The following is a 16,900-nucleotide window of genomic DNA, read 5'->3' as shown; positions in this document are numbered from 1 at the left end:
TACAAGCATACTCATCACACAGAGATTAATGTAGTCGAGTGTAAATAAAGATAGAACTTATAAATACTATAACTGTTACTAAGCTGTGCTAAAGCAAGCGCCTAGCGCTAGACATGTACTCTACATTGCTATTGTTGAGTTGACAGCCGAATCACTGACACTGTGTTGCCAGATGAGATGGTGATCTCGATCAGTACGGTAATGAAAAATGGTGAAATTTGGTGATTTATGATTATTGTTCATTATATACACTGTATGTAGTAAAAAGGACTTTTATTTGCCACTACATTCGAGTATCCAAACAGCTGGGAGAATATACTAGTACCACGTACACTCCCACTTCATGTGTGGTGATCATCTACTACTGTAGACGTGGTTCTACTACTAGGTAAGAAGTACGATGCGTGTACTGTTCGTGTTAAGTGTTGGTCCACTGTGACATATCACACTTCTAGCTGAAGATCAGCGTGCTCATCACACGTCATGGAGATCGATCCCCCTTGTAGTAGACGATGACGGGTACTATGTTTCAACATTGTTTTTTTATGAAAGTTACAGGTGACCTTATTAGGTATTGAAATTTGGCAGAGATCATCTTTGGGTCTTTCAACGTTAAATATGCTGATGTAGCTAAAAAAGTAATTAGGTCTACTAGCTTTTGTATTGGTGCTCACTTAGTATTTGTGTGGACAAAACAACTGCATATTGTCTTGTGGAAATGATCGAGTTCTAAATCCATTTCTGAACCTTGTGTTTTCATACTTTCCTCCAGCTTTAGATACATGACAGCTCTTTGGGAGTGGTGGTGATTTAAAGGAACTCGGTGTAGGGGTCATCATTTGGAGCACAAAGACGGATATTGATAGCTGTACAGTCTCTGTCACACGAAGAGGGTGCAGATCACCAGATTGCAAAGTACCAGATGTGGTCAACGACTAGCCATTGAATTCAGGGTTGACGAATGCTGGAAACACCGGGCCAACATCAGCGAAGGAGCCTCTGAGATATGGACTTCCATTGCATTAACCCTGCTGTAAGCTATTCTGTTGTTTTTCACGATGATTAATGAAGGGAGACTAGTTTGAAATTGATTGACATTTATTTTACATTCTAGAGTCTCAGTAATTACATAAGAGGCTACATTAAGAGACTGAATGCTTGGTTGGTTTTATTTTGTTTGAAGAAATGATTTTCAAGATACTTCCATGGAGCAGTTTTGGAGCTGTCCTTCCCTCTGAAAATGGATTTCTTGACAGGTTAGTACTTGTATTTAAGAAAAAATGTGTACTGGGTACTTGCCGTATCGACAGAAGTGAAAACCATGTTATGGTCAGTCTTGAGTTGTGTAAGTAGAGCTGTTGCTTATGTCAAATATGTATGTTGAATGATTTTGCACTTCAAGTTTATAATGTAAACTAGAGGGACCTACTATCCTCATGCCATTTGTATGATTCATAAAACCATTAAATTTTACTTATTTGCCCAGGAATTCAACACACACACATCACTTCAAGGGGGAGGAGATACTTCAAAAGCTGAGGGAAGGAGTTCTGACTGTTCCGAGGAGACATCTGCACATCCAGATCATTGTAGCATATTTATTGTTGAAAATGGAAGCAGAAAACTGTACAGCGTAAGTTCAATTATTTAAGATATTATTATTATAATTATTGAAAATTGGTCTGGAATACCAGTTTCCCATTGTCATGTCTTGTACTACATTTCCATCCAATATATAACAATGTAATTTGCCTGTTCATTTTTTTTTAATTGTCTTCTCAAGTATAGAGAACAACAGACTAAAATTTGCCCCCCCCCCCCCAAAAAAAAAAAAAAAAAAAGAAAGAAAGAAAGAAAGTAGAAGGGACCGGTAAGTATAACAGTGTTAATGAAGTGATGGTTATAGATTTAAAAATAAAGACTGATATACTTGTATGAAACATGTAAACAGAGTTAACGTACAAGACTCCACGCTGACTTATTTTCTTGGTAGCCCCATCAGGCCACATGTATATTGATTTGGTAATAGTCCTAATACTTATGATATGATCATCACAATGATGAATAAAAAAGTTGGAGTTGATGTGCCATGAAGTTCAATGGATAATCACATCTTGTATAAGTTTTTCTACTAACTGTGCACATTCACACTTAACCTATATGCATGAAATTTTCATATGTATTAACTGATATCTGGCTCAAGTAGCAATAAATGTACTTGAAACAGTGGTACTGAATAGCAATAGAAATTAATGCCAAGAAAAAAACATAAAAATAGTTCAGCCCCTTAAAAGATTAAGATGAGGGCCAAATTTTTGATGTTATATATTTGCGTCGTATAATATGATTAACATTCTTCTTGCTTTCTTTTTAAATTCAGATACCCAAGTAGTGAGCAAAAGACGTTGTAGCCAAGGCAGTTGCAATGCAGTACCCCACTTTGTGAGACGCCACACGAGGTGCAAAAGGACATGTAAGTTTATACTCATAAGTTTATGTGATCTACAACTTTTTTTAGCCCTTTTTAGCAGAAAGCTTAAGTGACATACATGGTATCTTATTCATCTAGCTTGCAAAAACTTCAATATTTTCAACTTTTCTCCAGAGCTAGTGGACAGAATTAAGCAGCCAAACTAGGAGTTGATCATCCTTGTTTAGTTAGGGGGCAAGGACCCAAAGGTTTTCAGGTCATGGGCATGACCCCCCCCCCCCCCCCCCCCCAAAAAAAAAAAAAAAAAAAAATGGCCTTTACAGGGAAATTGCATCTATTTCTTAATTAAATCATTGTGCAAATATACAGGCAATGTGGGGACTTTTTATAATCTTTGATGTACCTTCTCATAGATGTCTAAAAAGTTTGTGTGCAGATTGGCCTGATTCCATGACTTAGGTTCAATGAACGATAACTTTAACGTAACGTAATGTAACTTGATAACCTCCAACATGCCAGTTGTGCCGTTCATTTATGATAAACCTGTTCTCGTTTTCTTCCATAAGAGTGCCACTACATGTATTTCTACTGCTACCAGATCTTCATCAGTTATAGTCAACTCTGTGCCAAAGTCAAATTTGTTGAGACTCAAGAAAAAACTTTGACTTACAATGCATTCTTATATTTCAGGAGTATACCTGTATGGCAAGGATCATGGATTCATTGAGTATCGTTTGAAGACCTTGAGGAGCTATGACACCACTCATCACCTCAGGCAGAGAGAGAGAGAGAGAGAGAGTAGTTGCAGCTCCCACCAAGCCCCTGACCGAGCACCATTCCAACGTAAGATTAGAAGCCCAATGAGAAGAGACAGCTACCATCGGTGTATAGGTCTAAATACCCTTGCTCTTTTTCCTCTTTTGAGATACAGTATATGCTCCTCTGACGTTGGAACTTACATTCTAGTTGAAGAGTCAGCCTCATCAGGCTCAGCGGTAGTTTAGCATGAAGCTGTTACCAGGATGTACTGCAGCACTTCAACATAAAAAGTAGAACAGGACTCGCCGATGAAAAGAGTTTCTTAATGCTTTAAATTGTTGATTGTTGTACTAGTAACTGAAAATAGTTTTGACTTATATTGTCAAGAAAAAATCTCCTCTTCATGGCCACATGTTAATCAATACATTCATCTGTGAGGTGTTCCAAGCATATCAAAGAATGTTTGGCTTGGCATTCCGCATGATACGAACCTGGCTGCGCTCATGATTAAGCACCCCCTTCTCTCCAGGCAATTCTGACTTGCTTGAATAAAATCTTTTTATGGTCTCATATTCAAGAGAGAAGTTAACTGTTGACAGACACTTGCATGTAATTTTTTCGATCTTATTAATTAATTTTTTTTTTTTTGGGAGGGGGGATGCTACAAATAGCAGCTAAATAGTAGAATCTTCCAATGGTCATCCATGCTCTTGGGATGAAGATCATGTCTCCATGTTGTGATTAAGTTACCACATACACTTGTCACCCCTTTGATTAACATTGATGCAGCACAATATGCATGTGCTCAAATTTATTGCATCCATCTTCTTTGGAGTAGGGGAAAAAAAATAAACAAAATTGATGGGAATCATTGATCCCTAGGGTTACGGGACCCAGAGTTATTTTGTACATTTTCACCTCTATGTAATTGATGTACTGTACTTTGAAAAACTTGAGGGTAGAAGCTCAACTGGTTCAACTTCTTTTTCCACAAAACATCTGCAGCCCATCATTGATAAATATATGGCATTGGAGCAGATGGAGCCAAATAGATTAGTTCACTAATGTGCCAAGTCAAACTTATGGATAATTCTTCCCTTGACCTCGTAACAAATTATTAAGATAACCTGCAACTGACAATCATATTTTGATGTGGGTAATTCCATGAAGTTGGGGCAGTGTCCATGTAGCATCATGATATCTAAAAAATACATTTCAGCATAACTCAATATTAATTATGCTATACATTTTTTGTTTGTAGGCTTTGCATTTGCATTGAGGCCACACATTTTCCTGGAAATTTTGTGCCATTCAGACTCGATTTTGATGAAGTTATTAAACAATATGAAACAGTGTCCTGTAGCATCGTGATATTTTAAAATTTGGTCCTAAGAGACAAATAATGGCAATTAGCTTGACCAAAATTTGATGCAATATGCATTTACAAGATATGAATGAGATAGCTAAATATCTCAAATTTGCTGTACACAGTTTGAATTTTAAAAGAAAATCACAAAATGTATCATGATGCTATGCGATGTCCTTTTTTGCAACATTTGGTGGCCACCGCTTAGCATAGTGACACATTGTGTAATTTTCTTGTAAAAGTAAAACGGTGGAAAGGAGGGTTAAGATATTTAGCTGTCTGACTAATCTAGTAATTATGCATATATCAAATTTTGGTCAAGCTAATTGCATTAATTTGTCTTTTAGGATCAGATTTTAACTATCACGATGCTACATGGACGCGTCACGATGCTACAGGACACCGTTACATATCGTTTTAATAACTTCATCAAAATTGAGTCTGAATGGCACAAAATTTCCAGGAAAATGTATAGTCTCAATACAAATGTAAAGCCTATAAACAATATATGTATAGCATAATTAGTATTGAGTTATGCTAAAATGTAACACTTTGTGCCCCAACTTCACGGAATTACTCTATAGAGTGTTTGCAGTGATGTCACAATTGCCCACCATAATGAAGTCAATTGCCTAAACCGACAAGAAATCAAGCCTGCATACAAAAGCTGCAGCAATGTTTACTTCAGGGAAACCTAAAGCGAAAGAACACCTTTGTTAGAGAGGCATGCATGAGTGAATATTGATCGCCTTTGCTATGGAAGCCACCATTATGGTGGCCAACATGACGTCACATGAAATCACTCTATAAGAAATTCAGTTTGCATGCATTAGTTGTTGCTACATCTGGCAAAACTCAGAAGGATTACAAGTGTTCAATATTGTACAATGATGCCTTATGTAAGTGAAGAAGATCAATGATATGATGCATGTTGTGTCAACTGTATTGATTGCAATTCTTTTTCCATAAATAGTAGGCCCGGTTGAGGGGGGGGGGGGGGGGGCTACGAGCCCTCCTCCCCCTTTGACATTCCATGCCAAATTTCATGAAGGTATGATTATTTTGGGGGGTTATTGATTGTAATCAATAACATAAATATTTTCATGCTGAACGTGTCGCTGACAAATTTCATTGAAAAGGCAGCGAAAATCAAAAAGTAAAAAACAGAGAAATACATGAGTAAATAGAAAAAATAGATACTTCAGAATTTTTTGATGGCACATTTTTTTTTCTCTTACATTTGCTATGGACACTAAAAAGAATATTTACACCAAAAAAAATGTGCCTTTTTGGAACTTTACAGCAAATGGTCTGATTCATGCTCAAATTAGCATAATTTAGCCAAGTGACTTTTTTTTTGAAAATCAATATTACCTTTTTATAAATTGTGTCACAGGCAATTTGTGTGTGGATTTTGTAATGATCGCACAGTTGATGGCCGAGGTCGGGGGGGGGGGGGTTCCAGGGAGGCCCCCCTCTGGCTCTATCATCTACATAAATACCCCACCTAAAGACTTAAAGTCAAGACCATGCTTCTCTGATCGAGTATGTTTAGGTATTTGTACAATGTACTTGTAGAGCATAATATAGATAATGGTGACTATACTTTGCAAGTCTTTTGTAGCTTATCATTGAACATGCCATATTCACTTGTAGTCGAAAATTAAACATGTTCAGGAAGGGTACTTGTAAAATTTGTCACTTTTACACAAACTTTATGAATTTGGCATATTTTCAGGGAATGTGTGATGTTAATATTTCAAGAGTTTGTTCACAAAAACTGATTTTTTGAGATTTTGAAGTACAGTCTCTGTCATAAAGTACAAAATAATACATTTTAAATGATATATTGGTCACTACATATAAAGGTACATTTTTGAAGTTATGATCAAAAGAAGCAAACATTTTCTTATTATTCTCTACATTTTTCTTGACCTTAAATCACAAATATCTCCATTTGGCACATATGGACTTATCAGTTTTTGCAAACAAACTCTTCATTTGTAGAGCTTTGGGAATGACAGCTAGAATAGCATATTTACAGGGACTTTGTGATGATTATGGTGACAGTTGTTCTTAAAAGATAAAAATATGTAAAATTATTATTGGCCACATAATTCATGGAAAACCAGATACTCAGCACATGAAGACTGTTTGTAATGGTGTACTGCTCTGTAGTTGAAATGTAGATATTTCAAGAGGTATATTCCTTTCTTTTTTTCAGGTGATCCAGTGGACATCACACATTTATGAAATATAGAGAATCAGCTCATAAAAAAAGCATAACATGCGTAGCATTTAGTACATTATCTTCTTATATCCCCCTCAATGCTACTTAAAGAAAGAATAAATTAATAAGAAAGAATGAAACTACAGCCATTTGGATTACTAGCTTATATTTATTCAGTTTCATGTATTGATCCAGCTCGGGTAGGAATGACTTTCAAAACTGGAACACAAAGTTGGCAATGCACTGGGCTACCAGTGGTGGATGGTTTGCTTCAAAATACATGCATTAATATTAACAAATATCTATATTATGAACGTTACTTTTTGTTTTTGTTTGTATTAGTTTGATTGGTATTCATTATCCAGAAATGGCTCCAGACCACCTACATTATTCCCAAATCCATCACCATATTGTCACTTTTTCTTCCAGGGTTGAATAACTAGTGCACTGAGTGCTGTGATAGAGATGTGTGCTCATGTAGAGTGTAATTCCGCTTGGGATTGAAAAAAGAATGAAAAAGGAGTGAAAAACCTCCGGAGTAACAAAAGAAGAGGGAAATACAATAGGAGTGAATTGAGAGTGAGAAAGGAGTGAATATCCAAGCAGAAATATTTCCGTCTTTTTTCACTCCTGGAGTGAAAAAGGAGTGAATATCCAACCAGAAATATTTCCGTCTTTTTTCACTCCGGAGTGAAAAACGACTGACAAAAGAGTGAAATACGACAGGAGTGAATTTAGAGTGAGAAAGGAGTGAACATCCCACCAAAAAAATTTCCGTCTTTTTTCACTCTCTTTTGGAGTGAAATTTCTGTTCACTCGAAATTCACTCCACTTCTAGTGATCCTTGACGTCACTACTAAGGGGAGTGAAAATCGAGTGAAAATTCACTCTTTCTTTTTTAGAGAGTACATATATATATAAAGTTACATCATATTGCCGAAAAATTGAAGCATAACTGTAAAAATGTCCCACTCGTATCTTCAACAATTCATTCATTCATTCATTTATTTTTCATTTCCAACAAAAACATATAAATATATTACAAAAATTGAATACAGTGCATAAATTTCATCATTACAAAGTAAAGGATAGATTTACAGAAAACTTGTTGGTATAGGAAAATGTTGGAAATGGGGAGGAATGCTAAAAAGCTGAGCTTGTAGGCTGCATTCCCCCACACGTAATACAAGAAATTATATGATCGATAGACTGATAAGCATTGAAAATGGATGAAACAAAGAAACTAAGACAAAAAGACTTATAACCTAACTTATCCGAAACAAAAACCCTGAACAAATCCCTACACTAAGTCGCTGTCATGCCGGAAAAGAGAGGAGAGAAACAAAGTAGTATGTGTTTGTGTGTGTGTGAGTGTGTGTGTGTGTGTGTATGAGAGAGAGAGGGGGGGGGGAGAAAGCAGCTTAATGCGTGGAGTGAAGATAAAAGACAAAAAAAATAGAAGGACACGAGAGGTAGTAGATGGATGGAGCCGCTTAGCTGTAATTTCAATAGAATATAAGGTTGGATTTTACACTTTGCAACCAATAAAGAATCAACAATTCTTATAGCTATTCAAAATATTTTTCTTCAGATTACTCTTAAAAGAACTTAAACTTGGAGATGTCCTCAAACTGTTAAAAAGGTTGTTCCAATATTTAGGTCCAGCAAATGTAAATATAGATTGTGTAAACATTGTTCTAGTTAAAGGCAGATGGAATTCATCTGAGTGACGAGTTGGATATTTATGGAACGAGCGGTTTCTCGCAAACATGCTTGTGAAAACAGACGGCAACAAATTATTAGAAAGTTTATACATAAATTGGCCAAGACAATAATAATAAATATCAGTTATCTTTACAATTTTGTTTTCAGAAAATAAAACATCGGTGTGGGCTCTCCAAGAAACATGACAAATTATTCGAAGAGCTTTTTTCTGGAGACGGGACAGTCTGTCGAGATATGTTGGATGTGTGTTCCCCCAAGCTATGATGCCATAATTCAAATAAGGTAAAATCAAAGCTGAATATAACATTAAAAGGGCGGAATAGGAAAATAATATTCAACTCTATTAATAACACCAATATTTCGAGATATTGTGTGACAAATACTATCAATATGTGACTTCCATGAAAGTTTATTGTCAATAACCAAACCTAAAAACTTCATTGATGTAACTTCATCTATAACTATATCATCTATTTTTATATCATTAGGAAGATTATTTAAAGTATTACTAAATGATATACATTTAGTTTTAAGAAGATTTATAGACAACTTATTTGACCTTATCCAACATAACAATTTCTTTAATTCAGAATTTAACAAATCCACCAAAATATGAGGATCTGAATGAGAAAGAAAAACATTAGAGTCATCAGCAAAAAGTACAAAAGATAAAATATTAGAAGCATTTGTTATATCATTTATATACAAAATGAATTTCATTTCATTTCATTTCATTCATTTTATTTTACCACGGATAACAAGCCCAATCAGCAAATATGCTGTTTTTCAATGGGGCCGTGAATCAGTGTACACAAATCATATTAACGCGATAAGAAATGATTTAAGTAAAAACAAACAAAAACATCAACATTTGTTGCACTTCATCCACAAAAGTAAGGTTTAACATGATAACTTTCACAACACAAATCTACACAATAATCACAGCATGAACATAAATATAACAAACTATGTATCACCGTCCCACCCTCCCAAATGATATATATACCCCCAAACATCCAAAACATTTGCCATTTATACCTAAAAATCCATTAAAACATCAATATGAAATTATATGCAATACTTCAAAAAAAAATATATGTATAACTTATCTGTCATGTCATTCTAAACAATTTCTTATTTTTTTCTTAAAAATAGATATGAATCTTATACTTTTGAGATCAGTAGTTAGATTATTCCAGGCCACTGCCCCCCTGTATCCTAATCGTCTTTTCCCATAGTTTGTTTTGGCTCGAGGAATACAGATGCTGTATTCTGACTTCCGTGTAATATAATGAGGATTTCGAAAACTAAATCTGCGACTTACATAGTCTGGGACCACACCGTATAAGATTTTGTGCATAAACAATAACATTCTTTGATTAATCCTCTCTGTAACTCTATCAATCTTCAGTTGGTGGAAAAGTTGTTCCGTTGAGTATCTTTTATTCACCACAAGCACAATCTTAAGTGCTCGTTTTTGTAATAGGTTTAACTGTTCAATATGCCCCTTTCCAGTGTTTCCCCAAACTCCATCACAATAATCCAAATGACATTGTATCAAAGTTTTATATTATCAGCGCTTCATTCTGAGATATATACGATCGAATCCTCTTTAAAAGGTATACGCATTTAACAATCTTGGACTTCATGTGTTTAACATGTGCTCCCCATTCCAAATACTCATCGATAACAATGCCGAGATATTTTGTAGTTTTTACTCTCTTAATCACATCACTATCTAACGATATTGTAATCGTTTTATCTACCTTCTTCAGGCGATTTCGTGTACCAATTAGTAAAAATTCACATTTTACTAAATTCAGCTTAAGTTTATTGCAAGCAAGCCATTTCGATATAGCTTGTAAGTCACTTTCAAGACTTGACTTAATTTCAGGTACATTCTTGGAACTGTAATATATACAAGTATCATCAGCATACAATGATAATTTCGATTTTTGTACTACTTTACCGAGATCATTAATGTATATTGAAAACAGTAACGGGCCGAGTACAGACCCTTGTGGTATCCCACATTCAACTGTAGCCTGCTCTGATCGTATTCCATTCATGTAAACATACTGAGAACGAGAGAACAAATATGACTTAAACCACTTGTGGGTAATACCCCGTATGCCAATGAAATGAAGTTTATCAAGAAGAATCTGATGAACTATACTATCAAAAGCTTTTTTTAAATCTAACATTACCATGCCAGTAAGCAATCCTTCATCCACATTATTTAAAACATCTTCTGTTGTATTCAAAACTGCAGTATAGGTGGAGTGATGAGGTCGGAAACCCGATTGGTTTTCGATTAAAATTTTTTTATCCGTGACATATTTATACATTTGTTCAAATACTATCTTCTCTATAACTTTAGCTAATACAGACATAAGGGAAATTGGTCTGTAGTTGTCCATAACTTCTCTGCTACCTTTTTTAAATATGGGAGTTACTTTTGAAATTTTCCAGTTTTCAGGTACATCCCCACTCTTCAGAGATAAATTTATGATATGATGAAGAGGTACAACTATATATGGTAATATTTCATGAATTAATTCGGCTGATATATTATCAGGTCCACAACCTTTACCCTTGGGGAGACTTTTCAACAGATCAGTGACCTTCTGAACTGAAACCTCATGAAACTGAAATGAATCTTCTAATTGAGTAAGGAAATCCAATGCAGACTTTTCCGCGTGAGGTATTTCACTCTGAACATTCTTACCTACATTAACAAAGTGGGTATTAAATGCATTCACAATTCCTTTGGGGTTTGTGACGTAGTGATCATCACCTAGTTTGACTGAATTGACCAGAGAGTGCGTTATTTTGTTTGGAAGTAAATGCTTGAGTGACGCCCACATCGAATTTCGATCTCCATTATTCTCATTGATACATGATGCAATGAATTCACGTTTTCGTTTGCGAATGATTGACGTGATTTTGTTTCTGAGCGATTTGTATTCATACCAATCCTTTTCTGAACAGGATTTTTTTGCTTTCACTTTCTTTTCGTCCCTCTCTCGTATCAGACCCAGTATTTCAGATGTCATCCAGGGAGAAATTTTATTTGTTATTCGGCATTTCTTTGGGGGAGCATGTTTTTCAATTTTATCTGTGATAGTTTGATATAAATTGTCACAAGAAATCTGGCAATCAGAACATGTCAAAACATTCTCCCACTTCAGTTCATTAAACTCTTGTTTTACAACATCCCAGTTCACTTTTTTCCAATTTCGAAAATACTTAAACTTATGCTTTTGTGGCTTTTCTTTTTGCCTACCTCTGACGTAGTAAACCATATAATGGTCACTGATTGTTAACTGCACAATCCCCGAATCTTGTAGTTTTGAACAATCATTTGTTATAATCACATCAACTAGTGTTTGAGATAAATCTGTCACTCTAGTCGGATCTTTTATTTGTTGACAATTAAAATCATTTACAATATCAGATAATTTTTCTGCCTGCCACTTCTTAGGACTCGACAGCATGTCACAATTAAGGTCTCCAAGGATGATATATTCATAGCCTGTGTCTTTCAGATCTTCAAAACATTCTTGTATGAGGTTAAACATTTCTGATCTTGCATTCGGTGGTCGATATAAGGTTACAACCAGAAATGGTTTTTGTCTTTCTAGGCATATTTCAGCTACCATGCATTCTAAATTATCATGCATTAGTCATATCTCATACGATAATTGATGTTGTCATTGATATACAGTGCAATGCCTCCACCTGATCGATTCCTATCTAATCTTTCTAAATTATAATTCTTTATATAAAGCTCACTATTATCGATCAAATCAAATAAATGAGTTTCACTTAAAGTGAAAATATCTATTTTAGAATGTAATAATAACAGTCTTATCTCATCAAAATGCTTAGTAAGTGAACAGACATTTAGATGTGAAATAATGAGACCTTTACTTGAGGATAAAGATTGAAGTTTCTCATCTACCTCACTGCGTTCAGAGGGATACGGATCAATTTCATCGTTTACATTTGCATATCACAAAGAAGGATGGTTAATTGACTTACCTCGCCCACATTCAGGCTCGTCTAGGCATATACTGAATGGAAGTTCTGAAAGTAGACAGGGATCACATATCCAATCATTATCTGAGTTAAAGACAGCTTCAGACACAGACGTACATCTGAAGTGGCACCAAAGATGACAATTTACACACAGTAATGCTCTTTGATTTCTTTTAACGGACTTTTGGCATATGACACATGGGTATGATATCAACATTATCCAGAAAAAAAAAGTCCCTCGTTACCTTATTCCCAGATTAACCACAAAAAATCCTGATAATCATTAAACAGATTAACAAAGCAAAAGCAAAAGCTTAAAACAAAAACAAAAACAAAAACGACAAATCATTAAAATATCCAAATCACACAGAAGTATTCAACACCAAAGTATCGCAGTCAACGTTTATTATTTTTGTTCAAAGTTAGCTTGCAGGAAGATCCTTTACTCCGCGGATCCCACGAGTGATGTATTTTCCACCCGTTGCTCGAACTAGCGCAACAATTCTGCCGTCTGATGTCCAAGCCTCTTTGACTGTCGGATTGGCTCTCGTTTTCGCGAGTAGGTCCTGATTTTTTCTAGTTAGATGTTCTTGTATTGACATCCGTGAGCCTTTCAGGAGCTTTCGATTTTTGATGACCAGCTGTCTGCTTTGGTAGGATATGAACTTCACCAAAAGTGGTCGCGGTGCTGTAGACGGGGAGCTGCCTTGACTGCTTCCATCTCGTTGCCCGCTCCTTGTTTGCCTTCGGTCGCTAGGTGGCGCATCGTTCGCGTCGTTGCCTTGGCTACGTCGTTGAAGCCGATGCGATCTGTCAATGGCAGAAGGTTGTAAGTCGATTCGTAGTTTCTCCCGCGCTATTTTACAGACCAGCTGAGTTGTGTCTTCCTCTTTTGTCTCGGGAACCCCGAAGAAGAGAATGCAGTTTCGTTTCGAATATTGTTCGAGATTGTTTGTGTCATTTTCCAGGCGGGAGATGCGGGATTCATACCCTTCGACTAACCCGTTTAGCTTCGCAATTTCTTTTTTCTGGGACTGTTGAACCGATTCCAAGTCCATTATTCTGCTCTCTTGCTTTTCAAGCTGGTCCATCAATTCAGCGAATGCTTGGCTCGCAGCTTCTTTGACTGCTTGTCGGATAGTTTCGGTCAAGCGTTCACTGCTCATTATTTTGTTAATGGCCTCGTCAACTGTTCTGGGAACTGGCGCCATTTTTCTTTCACTTGCGCCAGGACGATGAAAATGACGTTGAGTTCACAATGTACAAAGTATCAATGTTTCAGAGTCATGCACAGACTGAATATGAGAGATGATGATAAAATTCGTTTTAGATTGACAGATGATTAATCGTATGGCAGAATTTCGTTGAAAATTGCGAACGTTCGGCATCCGGAAAAGAAATATGTTTGTACAGCTTTAGTCTCTAAGATGGAGGCATGGTTTTGGAGGTGTAATAGCTGTTGAAGATCCGCGAAGAGTAGTATTTAAAAAATTAACTTCACATTGTGGTGGCAAAAGTCCACAGAAGAGTATATCAACAACAAATTCACTGCGGTATACACCGTCTATTCATTTATCGAGAGAGGTATGCAACGTCCATATCACTCTCACTTCCCACGTACCTTGGGGTTGCATGTCCAGATGAAGAGTACATGTGGGACTGGGCAGGGTATATCGTTCCAAGTAAGATGGTCCAGTGCATTACTTTGAACACAGAAAATCCAACAAATTATTCAATATTTTCCTCTGGGACCAACATTATCCTGACGTCAATGAGAGATCCAATAATATACACTTGCTTTAGCCGGCAGCAAACTACTAGGTAGTTGCACAAAGCTGAAATTTTACGTCAGGTTTTCTGCTCCGCTCCGCACTCCACACTCCGCACAGCAAAATGAATAAAAGAGGTCCCAGTAGACTACCCTGAGGAACACCACAGATGACAGATTGGTTGCAGGAGTTTTGACCAGATAGAAAAACGTACTGTTTACGATCAGAGAGGTAACTCCTGAACCACTCCAAGGCCTTGCCACGTATACCATAGTGACATAATTTATGAAGTAATATTTTATGATCAATGGTATCGAAGGCCTTGGAGAGGTCCAGGAAGACACCCACTGTGTGATGAGCCCTATCTACTGCTTTGGCTACTTTTTCAATAAAGGGAGAATTGCTTGAGAAGTGCTATGTCCATTGCGGAAACCGAATTGTGAATCAGAAATGATATCATAAAAATCAAGAAATTTAAGGAGTCTAGAATAAACAACTTTTTCTAACAATTTTGAAAACGATGACAACAATGAAATTGATCTATAATTACTAATATCTTCCTTATTACCTTTCTTATAAATTGGGATTACTTTAGCAATTTTCATTCGTAGCGGAACAACACCACTACTTAATGACAAATTAAAAATGAAAGTTAAAGGTTCAACAATATTCTCAGCTATATTTTTCAAAATAACGTTATCAATACAATCAGGTCCCGAGCTTCTTTTACTTTCCAAACTCATAATGATATCTTTTACTTCATAACTAATAATCGGATCAAAAAAGAATGAATTTGAGTTGGGTAATTTAAGAAATTCATAGAATTTTTTTGACAAGCAGGAGTTTTATTAGCAAGATCATGTCCAATCTGCGAAAAGTAAAGGTTAAATGCATCTGCAATCATCACAGGGTCTGTTATTTCCTTGTCACCAGAAACAACTCTTGTAATACAAAACTTATCATTTTCTTTATTTATAGCACTGTTTATTATTTTCCAAGTTTTACTCATGTCATGCTTACAAAAGGATATCTGATCCGCGTAATACTTCTTTTTTTCATAACGCAATATTCTTGTAAGAGTGTTTTTATACATAATATATTTACGATGAGATTGTTCAGTACGTTTGATTTTGTCTGCATAATACAAATTATTTTTCCGGTTTATAGATCGTAGAAGAGATTTTGTTATCCATGGTGATCTAGGATACTTTTTGTAATCACGTTTAACTTTTACCAAAGGAACATATTTCTCTAAATGAGAATTCAAAATATTCATAAAAACATCAAATGATAAATCCGTACCATGAGTGCTATATACTTCTCTCCAAGTTTAATTCTTCATTCAGACTATTCTTCAAATTCTGTAAGTTATCCGGTGTGACTTTTCTAAATACTTCTCTAGTGCGACTAATTGGTTTCGTGATGACTGGGATGGATGTGAAAATTGGAAAGTGGTCTGATATATCTGCTAAAATGATATTCGATTTAGGAGTAGGCGTAATATTACAAAATATATTATCAATAAGTGAAGCTGTATTATCTGTCACTCGGGTGGGTTTAGTATTAAGTGGTAAAAAAGAAGCTGAAAACATACTATCAAGTAAATTCTGAGAGGCATTTACTGTGTGGCATTTCAAAATATCTATATTGAAATCGCCCATAACAAAGTATTTTTTATTAACAAAAATTGGGTTATGGATGAGATCCTGTAAGGCTTCTAGAAATAATGCACTGCTGGAGTTTGGAGGTCTATATATCAATGTAATCAAAATATTCCTAGACTTTGGGATATTTATTTCAACAACCAAAGATTCTAAAATTTCATTCATGGAGTTAAGTTCGGTGTGTACAAAATAATCAAAATGTTGTTGAATATAAAATGCAACCCCTCTTCCTACCTTGTTAGTTATATTATTCGTAATAAAATCATAACCAGAAAATGCAAAAGAATTAGGGGAATATTTAGTAAGCCACGTCTCAGTGAGCCCAATAACAGAAAATGAATTCTGGGTAGGATTTTCTAGTAAAGATTGTAAATGTTCGAAGTTGCTATTTAAACTTCGGACATTTAGATGCATCAATGAAAAACTATCATTCGATATCTCTAAAGACTGAAATTGATTAATCGTTAGATAATCAGAACCTTGATATAATGTATTTCCCTCATTCACATTCAAATTATCAAAAATAGAATTAATGGTATCTGCTGCACGGTATTCATATCTAAATGAGTTATTTTTACTTTGTTGATCCTTTTGATTGATTCCAAAAAGGTTAATCAAATCTTCATTCCCTAAAGAATGAAAAGCAAAACTATCTATCTGCGCCATTATTAACAACCAAAATTAAGTATTAGATATGGAGCGTAAGCTCCTAATTGGAGAATAATAAACTTTACATAAGCCGAGCGGGACCAAACCATGGATTGGAAATAAATCAACAGCTGAGTGTGAACACGAGAGATAGCATGACAAGCGACAACATAAACAAGTAAACATAAACAACAAAACATAAACAAAACAACAAAAGCACACATATTGCTCAGAACATAACTAAACCTGATAGACATCAAGCAAGGC

At 35.5% G+C, this 16,900-nt stretch overlaps 1 long non-coding RNA gene across 1 annotated transcript; it reads left to right on the top strand.

Annotated features, from left to right (window-relative positions):
* The first annotated feature begins 612 nt into the window (after positions 1–612).
* Positions 613–2,439, top strand: LOC139710079 (uncharacterized). Its single transcript, XR_011709427.1, has 3 exons — positions 613–1,033; positions 1,487–1,633; positions 2,381–2,439. It is a non-coding gene; the product is annotated as an uncharacterized lncRNA (long non-coding RNA).
* Positions 2,440–16,900: the final 14,461 nt, after the last annotated feature.

The sequence above is a fragment of the Diadema antillarum genome, unplaced genomic scaffold (assembly GCF_040938485.1).
Source record: "Diadema antillarum isolate AM-2024a unplaced genomic scaffold, OU_Dant_1.0 scf00000038, whole genome shotgun sequence".
NCBI lineage: Eukaryota > Metazoa > Echinodermata > Echinoidea > Diadematoida > Diadematidae > Diadema > Diadema antillarum.
This window is presented reverse-complemented; position numbering and strand designations above follow the sequence as displayed.